General features: G+C 39.2%; 2 pseudogenes; one reads left to right on the top strand and one right to left on the bottom strand.

Annotated features, from left to right (window-relative positions):
• Positions 1-1,224: 1,224 nt before the first annotated feature.
• LOC109245607 (calmodulin-1-like) lies at positions 1,225-2,696 on the bottom strand (annotated as a pseudogene).
• Positions 2,697-3,830: 1,134 nt separating this feature from the next.
• Positions 3,831-8,391, top strand: LOC109275209 (40S ribosomal protein SA-like; annotated as a pseudogene).
• The last annotated feature ends 2,100 nt before the right edge of the window (positions 8,392-10,491 follow it).

The following is a 10,491-nucleotide window of genomic DNA, read 5'->3' as shown; positions in this document are numbered from 1 at the left end:
GTGCAAAGCAGTGAAAAATGTAAGTGCCAGACATACAAGTTCACAGATGAAGTCAAACAAGGCAACACTCTGCCTTCTCGTTTCAGCTCACCTACTATGAACAAATGTCCTTTTTGTAGTCTACTTAGTGCCCCATTTTTCCATTTTTTGTGCTTGTGGTTGGTGATTTTGGTATTTAAAATGACCCCCAAGCACCATACTCAAAACGTATGTAGTGTTCCTAAGCATAAGAAGATTGTGCCTTACCATGACAATGAGTGTGTTAGACAAATTTCATCTGGGCATGAGCTGCTTATGAGCTCAATGTTAATGAATCAACAATATATATTCAGTAAGGTATCTCTAACAAGAAACACACATGAAACAAGGTTATATATTGATTGGCTAACAAATAAGTTATAGCCAGAGCCTCTAGGAGAGAACTTTGTATTTCCCAAGGGAACTATACTTAGGTTATTCACTAATCCAGTGATTGTGATGACTTCACGTAACAACTATTGCATATATCAAGAATCAACTAGTTCTTAATTACCCAATTAAATGAAATTGCAGATTGGATTTAAAAAGTAAGACCTGGAGTACCTGGGTGGCTCAGTCAGTTAAGGGTCTGATTCTTGGTTTAGGCTCAGGTCATGATCTCATGGTTTTGTAAATTCAAGCCCTGCATCTGACTCCACGCTGACAATGCGGAGCCTGCTTGGGATTCCCTGTCTCCCTCTCTCTCTGCCCCTTCCCTCTTGCGCTGTCTCTGTCTCTCTCACAGTAAATAAATAAATTTTAATAAAAACTAAATAAATTAAAAAAAATCAAGACCCAACTAATTTGCCTAAAAGAAAGTTACTTTGAATATAATGACACAGATAGGTTTAAAAAAGAGACAGGAAAAGTTACACCATGCTAATACTAATCAAAAGAAAGCTGATTTACATCAGAGAAGATTTCAGAGCAAGAATATTATAGGGATAAAGAGATTAATTTCATAATAATGATGAACAGATCAATTCTTTAAGATGTAACAATTCTAAGCATTTCTGCACGTAACATCAGAGCTTCTAAATATATGATGCAAAAACTGATGTAACTGTAAAGAGAAATATACAAATCCACAACTATAGTTGACAATTTCAACATACACCTTTCTGTAATTGATAAACAGGTCAGCAGAGTATTAGTAACAACAGAGAAGCTTTGAGTAACACTTTTTTTTTTTTTAAGTTAATGGTCTTTTTATTGGAACAAAAAGACTAGCATTTACAACTTGGAATGGACGTTAACTTGTAATTTCTTGAACAGCAATGTGGATGGTTGTGTTGAAGAGTCCACAGTCACAGCCTACCTCTGCTGGCTCCAAGTCAGGTTCAGGAGGTTTTAAAAACAGAGAGTCCAAAGATGCTCCCTTGGCAAAGGTTTCTTTTTAAAAATTTGTGTGAATGGTGACAGCCCGACACCCATCTCGCTCTTCGGTACAATGCGGACAACGCCAAACCAACACGCACAGGATGCCGGCAGGATGTGTCACTGTCACCACGGGTGGGGGCGCACGGAAGTACAGGGGGCCGTCCTGCTCTGTGGGGCTGCGTCTAGACGGTCTTATCTATCCTTCACCCATTTTTCTGCACAGCATCCTGAGGTAAACCAATTTTAAAGGTTTGTTTTCAGTAAACCCGCTATGACAATTTATACTAACAAATTGGACTAGAACCCATTTGAAACAAGTTTTTTTTGTTTTTTCAATTTTCGTTTTTAATACAAAGGCCTGACTATGCTCAATCGTCAAGCTGCATGCATGAAAAACTAGCCAGCCCAAACAGTGTAGTAATCATTAGCAAAAGGAACTGCAAGGAGTCCACTAAGTGCTTCTTTATCGTTAAGGTAGTACAAGTATTTATATCGTAAAACTGATGTGTAGCGCTTCATCTTCAGGGGACAGGACCACCAAGCAATACATGCAGATTTTGTGTGTGTGGACAGAAGGTACTTTTGACATTCAGTTTTGCTATATAGAAACAGAATGAGTAAATGACCTTTTTCTTTTTTTTCTTTTTTCTTTTTTTTTTTTTTTTTTTTTTTTTTGCAAGAGGTAAGTAAAAAATTCAATTTGATTCTTCTGGGGGGGGGGGGGGTAAAGGAGTTGAAAGTAGGTCTTCACTTTGCGGTCATCATCTGTACGAATTCTTCATAGTTGACTTGCCCATCTCCATCGATATCTGCTTCTCTGATGATTTCATCTACTTCTTCATCTGTTAGTTTTTCTCCTAAGTTTGTCATGACGTGACGTAGTTCTGCCGCACTGATGTAACCATTGCCATCCTTGTCAAAGACTCGGAATGCCTCGCGAATTTCTTCTTCACTGTCTGTATCTTTCATTTTTCTAGCCATCATAGTCAAAACTTCTGGGAACTCAATGGTGCCATTACCGTCAGCATCCACCTCGTTGATCACATCCTGCAATTCGGCTTCTGCTGGGCTCTGACCCAGTGACCTCATTGACGGTTCCAAGTTCCTTTGTTGTGATGGTACCATCGTCATCTTCGTCAAATAGGGAGAAAGCTTCCTTGAACTCAGCAATCTGCTCTTGGGTCAGCTGATCAGCCATGGTGCGAGCGCAGGAAGGAAGAGCAGAGGGAGTGAGGGTGGCTGCACCAGCGCAGAGGCTGTGACGGCGGGGGTGCCTCCGCTGCTGCTGCCGCTGCCACCGCCCGACTCGAGTAACACTTTTAATCACCCTAATCTAATTGACACTACAGAACACTCTGACCAGTAATAACAAAACATATATTATTTTCAAAAGCATTTACCAAGCAAGATAGATCAGATACTGAAAAGGAGAAACAATAAAAATCAAAGTGAAAATCAATGAAACAGAAAACAAAGAAGAAATTGAGAAAAATAAATAAAATCAAAAAATGGGGGAAAGGTAATAAACTTGGAAAAATCTAGATTAATCAGGGGAAAAAAATGAACTGCAAAGATATCAATTACCAATATCTGACATGAGAGAAACGACATCCTTACTCTACAAATATTCAAGGTTAGTAAGAGAATATTCTGAAAATTATGCCAATAAATTTAATTCATATGAAATGGAAAAATTCTTTGAAAGACAAACTATCAAAGCTCACTCAAGAAAACAAAATGAAATAATCAGAATAGGTCTATATCTATTAAAGAATTTGACTTTGTACTTAAAAATCTTTCCACAAAGGAAATTTCAGCGAATTGCTTCACCTGTGAATTTTGATCCAAGGAAGAAATATCTATTCTTGAAAAAAATCTAGGAATTATTTTAAACTATTTTAAAGTTATTTTAAATGATTTTTAAAATTTTTAAATTTGTGTTGAATATTATATTAAATAATTAAACATTGCGATCAAGGAGGACTGCTCCCAGGATTATAAAGTCAGTTCAATATTTGAAAATCAATCAAGGTAATTCACTGAGGTGGCTTTGTCATGTCAAACTGTCTAGGCTGAAATAAAGTTGACCCTTGAACAACCTGAGAACTGAGCAGCGACCACCCTTAACCTGGGGACTGGGCAGTGACCACGCTCCCCAAATGTAAGTACTAATAGCCTACTCTTGCTTGGAAGTCTTGCCAATAACATAAACTGTCAACACATATTTTGTATGTTCTATGTATTACATACTACATTCTCACCATAAAGTAAGCTAAAGAAAATGTTATTCAGAAAACCATAAAGAAGAGAAAATACATTTACAGTTCTATATGAATATTTATTGAAAAGCATCCGAGAATCACTCCCCCAACCCCCCACTACCAACCACCACCACCATTGGGGCAAGTGGTAACAGCAGTCTTGGTCCCAGCATGGTGATGTGCTGCAGCCTGGTGGCAGCACTGCCCGGAGGCACACTACAGCTGCCCTATCAACCTAGAAGTGTACCGCCTGCCCATAGCCATCAGGAGCTACAGCCACACATGAGTGAGCCAGCCTCCAGAGGCCGTGAGGCTAGGGAAACCCCTTGGGGATGAGGGAAGAGGGGTAAAGGAGTACCAATGGTACATGGCTCCCTCCACCTGGTACTGGGCCCTTGAGGGCTGCTGATGGCCTGATTGGGACTCCCCGGTATTCAGAGGTCAGCAGACTCTCTGGGCCAGTCACCTTTGATTTGGTCCCAGGGAGACTGGGGTAGGCAAGTGTAAATAAATGCCTTGTGGCTATCATTGTCAACTCAAAAAAAAAAATGCCTCATCATCAGGGAAATACAAATAAAATCCACAAAGAGATACCACCCCACACTTTTCAGAAAGGCTAAAATTAACAACTCAGGAAACACCAGATGTTGGGAGGGATGAGGAGAAAGGGGAAAACTTATGTACTGCTGGAGGGAATGCAAACTGGTGCAGCCACTCTGGAGAGCAGTATGGAGGTTCCTCAAAAGATTAAAAATGGACCTACCCTACAACCCAGCAATTGCACAACTAGGTATTTATCCAAAGGATACAAAACTGCTGATTCAAATGGGCACATGTACCCCAATGTTTATAGCACCACTATCAACAATAGCCAAATTATGGAAAGAGCCCAAATGTCTATCAACTGATGAATGCATAAAGAATATATGGTATATAGGGGCGCCTGAATGGCTCAGTCAATTAAGCATCTGTCTTTGGCTCAGGTCATGATCTCATGGTTCTTGAGTTCCAGCCCCACATTGGGGTCTGTGCTGACAGCATATTCTCCCTGTCTCTCTGCCCCTCCACTGTCCATGCTCTGGACTCTCTCTCTTTTTTTCAAAAATAAATAAATAAATAAATAAATAAATAAATAAATAAATAAAAATTTTATTAATTTTTTAAAAATGTTTATTCATTTTTTGAGAGAGATACAGAGTGTGAACAGGGGAGGGGCAGAGAGAGAGGGAGACACAGAATCCGAAGTGGGCTCCAGGCTCTGAGCTGTCAGCACAGAGCCCGACGCGGGGCTTGAACCCACGAACCGCGAGATCATGACCTGAGCCAAAGTCGGACACTTAACCGACTGAGCCACCCCGGCGCCCCAAACGATGGACTTTTAATAACCAAAGCTGTAATACAGAGTTAGGAAAAGATTTACATTTTTAGAAGTTTAAATAAATTCGTCATGACCTATTACTGTGGTTACAGGTAAGGTTACAACTTTGGAGATATTCTTTACATTTTTCCTTATGTTATAGTCTCCCTGAGCTAAATTTACACATTTAGTTTAATTTTTTTTTTTTTTTAATTTCAGAGGCTGGTAATGGAAGTAGTAGAAGGAGGAAGAGTCTTTCCCTAATATTTAATATCTTCTCAAGTTTGGTTTCCTTCTTCCCTAAGGTTGTCAAAATATACTAAGAATTAGAGGAAATGGATCATCACTGTCAGATAAAATGGCAACATCAGGTCTTCTTTATTAACAACAAGAATAGTAACAATATTATGTTAGTTTATTTTACAGTGAACACAGTACAGGAACATTCCCTATCATGTAATCCCTACAACAATCTTACAATGTAAACGTGTAGCAACATGCACATATTTTGCAAATGAAGCAACCAAGACCCTGTGACCTTAAATGGTTTGCCCAGGATCTTTACAATAGACCAGCATGAAATGCCTGATTGCATTTCTGGAACACTTTCCCACGTTTTTTGATTGGTTTCTAATTCCTTTCTTATACCCCTGGGCACTGTGCTGACTTTTTGGCCCTGAAAGCACATGAGGACCACTTTCTTTAGGGGATTGTCTACATCGCTTCTAAAATGCTTCCTTCACCTGTACCAGTAGCTCAGAATCTACTTTCCTATATATGTTAAAGTCAGTTTTATGCCCCTTAAATCAACCAGCGTAGATCTTCCTGTACTGAAGGCCTTCGGTTTGGTACCTTACAAACCAAAAGAACCTCAAGTCACCCCCCAAATTGGAAGACTCACTGTCACTTCCCTATCATCAAATGTTTTAGGGTCTATATTCTGTCTTACACATCTTTGTTTTTCTTTTTTTTTTTATTTTACAAACGTTGATATAATGCTTACTGTGTGCTAAGTCGTATTCTAAAGGTTTTAACAATGTTAAATTTTTTAATCCTTATAAGCTAAGTACCATTATTAACTTCATTTTAGAGGTAGGGGATGGAGACACACTTGCCTAAGGGCACTAGATTAGTAAGTAGCAGAGTTTTGCATAGTAACAGTTATACACAACAGAATCCCAACAGTGCCATAAAACCAACTGGCAAATTCTACTGTGTAGACTGAAATTTGAACAGTCTCAGAGAACTCTACAATAAGTCTATAAGCTCTAACATTGAAATCAAGAAATAACTGGGGCACCTGGGTGGCTCAGTCGGTTAAGTGTCCGACTTCGGCTCAGGTCATGATCTCGCGGTCCATGAGTTCAAGCCCCTCGTTGGGCTCTGTGCTGATGGCTCAGAGCCTGGAGCCTGTTTCAGATTTTGTGTCTCCCTCTCTCTCTGACCCTCCCCCATTCATGGTCTGTCTCTCTCTGTCTCAAAAATAAATAAATGTTAAAAAAAATTAAAAAAAAAAAAGAAATCAAGAAATAACTGTGACTGAGGTGCCTGGGTGGCTCAGTCAGTTAAGTGACTCTTGATCTCAGCTCAGGTCTTGATATCAGAGTCATGAGCTGGAGCCTCATGTTGGGCTCCACACCCTCGCTCAATATGGAGTCTAATTAAACACACACACACACAAACACACAGAGAGAGAGAGAGAGAGAGAGAGAGAGAGAGAGAGAAATAATTGTAACCAATATGGGTAAAAATGTCTGCATGATAGATTTAAGGGCAGGGTAGGAATAGTTCAACCAAAAAGGAGGAGGAACTAGATTCATAATGTTACCTGATGCACTCCTGACTAGGTTTCACTTGTGTGTGTGTGTGTGTGTGTGTGTGTGTGTGTTTATATATACATAGAATATGTTAATTAAACTAAAAATGGAAAAATTATTGCTGTCAAATAACTATGGAGCATTTTTTTTTGAGAGAACTGATTTTCTTGCTATTAATCTTTCTGTGGTCTTAATGCCCAGAGTTAAAATAATTCCCTCAGGTATTATTAGGGAGAATGTCGATCCATCAGGGAGATCTAAATCACATTTTCAGTCATCCTGAAAAGGAAGATAAAGTAACCCTCTAGTCTTGTTTAAAGCACATATTACCTTTAAACACTACCACTAAATAAATAAATAAATAAATAAATAAATAAACAAACAAATAAATAAATTTTACATTGATAGGTTGTCTCTACTCTTTCAAATCATTAGTTGCTGTGGAACTGTCTCAAAGTCTATTAAAAATAAAACAATAGTATTTACCAATTTTAGCACTTAATTTGTGCCAGGCCCTTTTCTAAGAGCTTTATATGATTACCTCACTTAATTCCTGTAACAGCCTTACGAAGTAGGTACCATTATTTCCATTTTATATATAAAAGAATTAAAACAGAAATTACACCTTCTGTGTTATCCAAGAAGGGGTCCATGTAGTGTTTTGTGTTCATGTCATAATTTAAAGGGAAACTTTTACAATGTCTGGAGCCTCTCCTACAAATGAAGGATGTCCTCAAATTCTTTGCAGCAGGAACCCACTTAGGTGACACCAACCTTGACTTCCAAATGGAACAGTACATCTACAAAAGGAAAAGTGATGGCATCTATGTCATAAATCTGAAGAGAACCCGGGAGAAGCTTCTGATGGTAGCTTGTGCCATCATCGCCATTGAAAACCCAGCTGATGTCAGTGCCATATGATCCAGGAATGCTGGCCAGTGAACTGTGCTGAAGTTTGCTGCTGCTCCTGGAGCCACTCCTATTGCTGGTCACTTCACTCCTGGAACCTTCACTAACCAGATCCAGGAAGCCTTCAAGGGAAGAGATTTCTGATGGTTACTTATCCCAGAGCTGACCACAAGCCTCTTGCAAATGTCCTATGTTCACCTGCTTACCATCGCTCTGTATAACACAGACTCTCCTCTGTGTTATATGGACATTGCCATCCCTTGCAACAAGAGTGTGTCTGATGTGGTGGGTGCTTGCCTGGGAAGTTCTGCACATATGTGGTACCGTTTCCTGTGAATGCCCATGGATGGTCATGCCTGTTCTCTACTTCTATAGAGATCCTGAAGAGGTTGAAAAGGGCGAGCAGGCTGCTACTGAAAAGGTTGTGACCAAGGAGGACTTTCAGGGTGAATGGACTGTTCCTGCTCCTGACTTCACTGTTACTCATCCTGAAGTCACAGACTGGTCTAAAGGCATAGAGGTGCACTCTGGGCCTATTCAGCAGTTCCCCGCTGAAGGCTAGAGCACTCAGCCTACCACTGAAGACTGGTCTACAGCTCTGCCTGCTCAGGCCACCGAATGGGCTGGAACAACCACTGAGTGGTCTTAAGCTGCTCTTCCACAAAGGCAAACAAAATGGAAATAAGGTTGATGGAAAATAGTTTCTAAATAAATAAATAAATAAATAAACAAACAAATAACAGAGTTTACCTAATTGGCCCAAGGTCATTTAGCGAGTAAAAGAAATAGATTTAAATCCAAAAAGTCTGACTTCAAAACTTTTTCTACTAACCACTAATGATAGAAAAAGATGTTAATAATATGATTACAGCTGATGAATTTGGCATCCAGAATCCTTGCCCATATTCCTATTTTAATTTCTCAAAAGTCCCTGGAAAATTAGTGAATATCAACCACAATCAGGAAACCAAAGTGTGGTGTCTCCCAAATACTCAGAAAAAAGGAAGACTATCATATAAATACTCTACTAATTATAATAACACAATGCTACCTGAAATTGAATGTCTATGGAAGGCATTTTAAGACTGTTACCTCATGGCTTGTGATCACTGCCCAAGAAAAAGATAAGGTCTTCTGCTGAATTCTAAGAACATAACAATAGACTAAATTTTTGACCAACAATTCCATGTTATCAATTTTATGTGTTTCAAGACTCTTAATGGAGGAACTAAGATTGTGATGATGTATTTATGCCTAGTTTGCAATTAGTTCTGAAATATCCTCTTTGCTTAGCATAAATTTGATATTTTAACTCTCTCCTCCTCACATATTATATAAGACCCATAAAAATTAGTAGAAACTATTTATTTAGCCTTATTATGTACCAGACACAGTCCTAAGCACTTTATGTATTTTAACTCTTTTAATTCATACATCAGACATTAAATAAGTAGTGTTATAACCACCATTTTATACATAAAGAAACTGTGGCACACAAAGCTTATCTTCAAGGTCACTTACTACTGCAAATGGTAGAGACCAGATCTAAAGAAGGTAGTCTGGGCAAAAAGATGATGTTCATAACCATGATGTTGTATGATAATGAGATGATCCACCTATCCTAAAATACCATTAGTGCCACAGAGCTATGGTCCTCTCTTGGGGAACTCATTGCCAGATATTCGCTAAGCATTTATTGAGTTCCAGTTTTCCTAGTTACCATTCAAAGTCTGTACCAACAGTGATTTTACAAAGCGAGAACCATATTTCATTCTTTCTCATTGCCACGTAGTATTCCACTGTGTATATAAACCACAATTTCTTTATCCATTCATCAGTTGATGGACATTTAGGCTCTTTCCATAATTTGGCTATTGTTGAAAGTGCTGCTATAAACATTAGGGTACAAGTGCCCCTATGCATCAGCACTCCTGTATCCCTTGGGTAAATTCCTAGCAGTGCTACTGCTGGGTCATAGGGTAGGTCTATTTTTAATTTTTTGAGAAACCTCCACACTGTTTTCCAGAGAGGCTGCACCAGTTTGCATTCCCACCAACAGTGCAAGAGGGTTCCCATTTCTACAAATCCTCTCCAGCATCTATAGTCTCTTGATTTGTTCATCTTAGCCACTCTGACTGGCGTGAGGTGGTATCTGAGTGTGGTTTTGATTTGTATTTCCCTGATGAGGAGTGACGTTGAGCATCATTTCATGTGCTTGTTGGCCATCTGGATGTCTTCTTTAGAGAAGTGTCTATTCATGTTTTCTGCCAATTTGACAATAAATTTCATATAAAAAAAAGTGAGAACCCATTACCTTTAGATTTAACTCAAGAAAAAATTAGTGGTTTAATACTGCTTTAAAAATATGAATCATTTTAATCATTACCTTGGCTGTATACATCGACTTGATAACTGAACCAGTTTAATGAAGGAACTATTTACAGAATTGTGGGGAGGGTTAAAGGAACCAACCAGGGAAGGAGAAGCATTAGGACTCCAAGAGCCAGAAGCTGTTCCCATTTCCATTCTGGAGAGGGAAAAAGATGTTGCTATACAGGACACCATCAAGAGCTGTAATGTAGAGGGTCTGCAACAGTAGGAGCTGTGGCGCTAGGTAGAGGAACACAGCCACTGCCAAACCACAGCCCAATAAATGGGAGGCAAAAATACATACTCTGACTTCATTCTCCTCCCATCCACCAATCTCCCGTTGGTGCCTTGATTGGCTGAACAGAGGGCAAGGGAGAGT

The sequence above is a fragment of the Panthera pardus genome, unplaced genomic scaffold (assembly GCF_024362965.1).
Source record: "Panthera pardus isolate Hobbes unplaced genomic scaffold, ASM2436296v1 HiC_scaffold_13, whole genome shotgun sequence".
NCBI lineage: Eukaryota > Metazoa > Chordata > Mammalia > Carnivora > Felidae > Panthera > Panthera pardus.
Note: the sequence above shows the minus strand (reverse complement) of the source record. Positions and strands in the feature narration are given on the sequence as shown.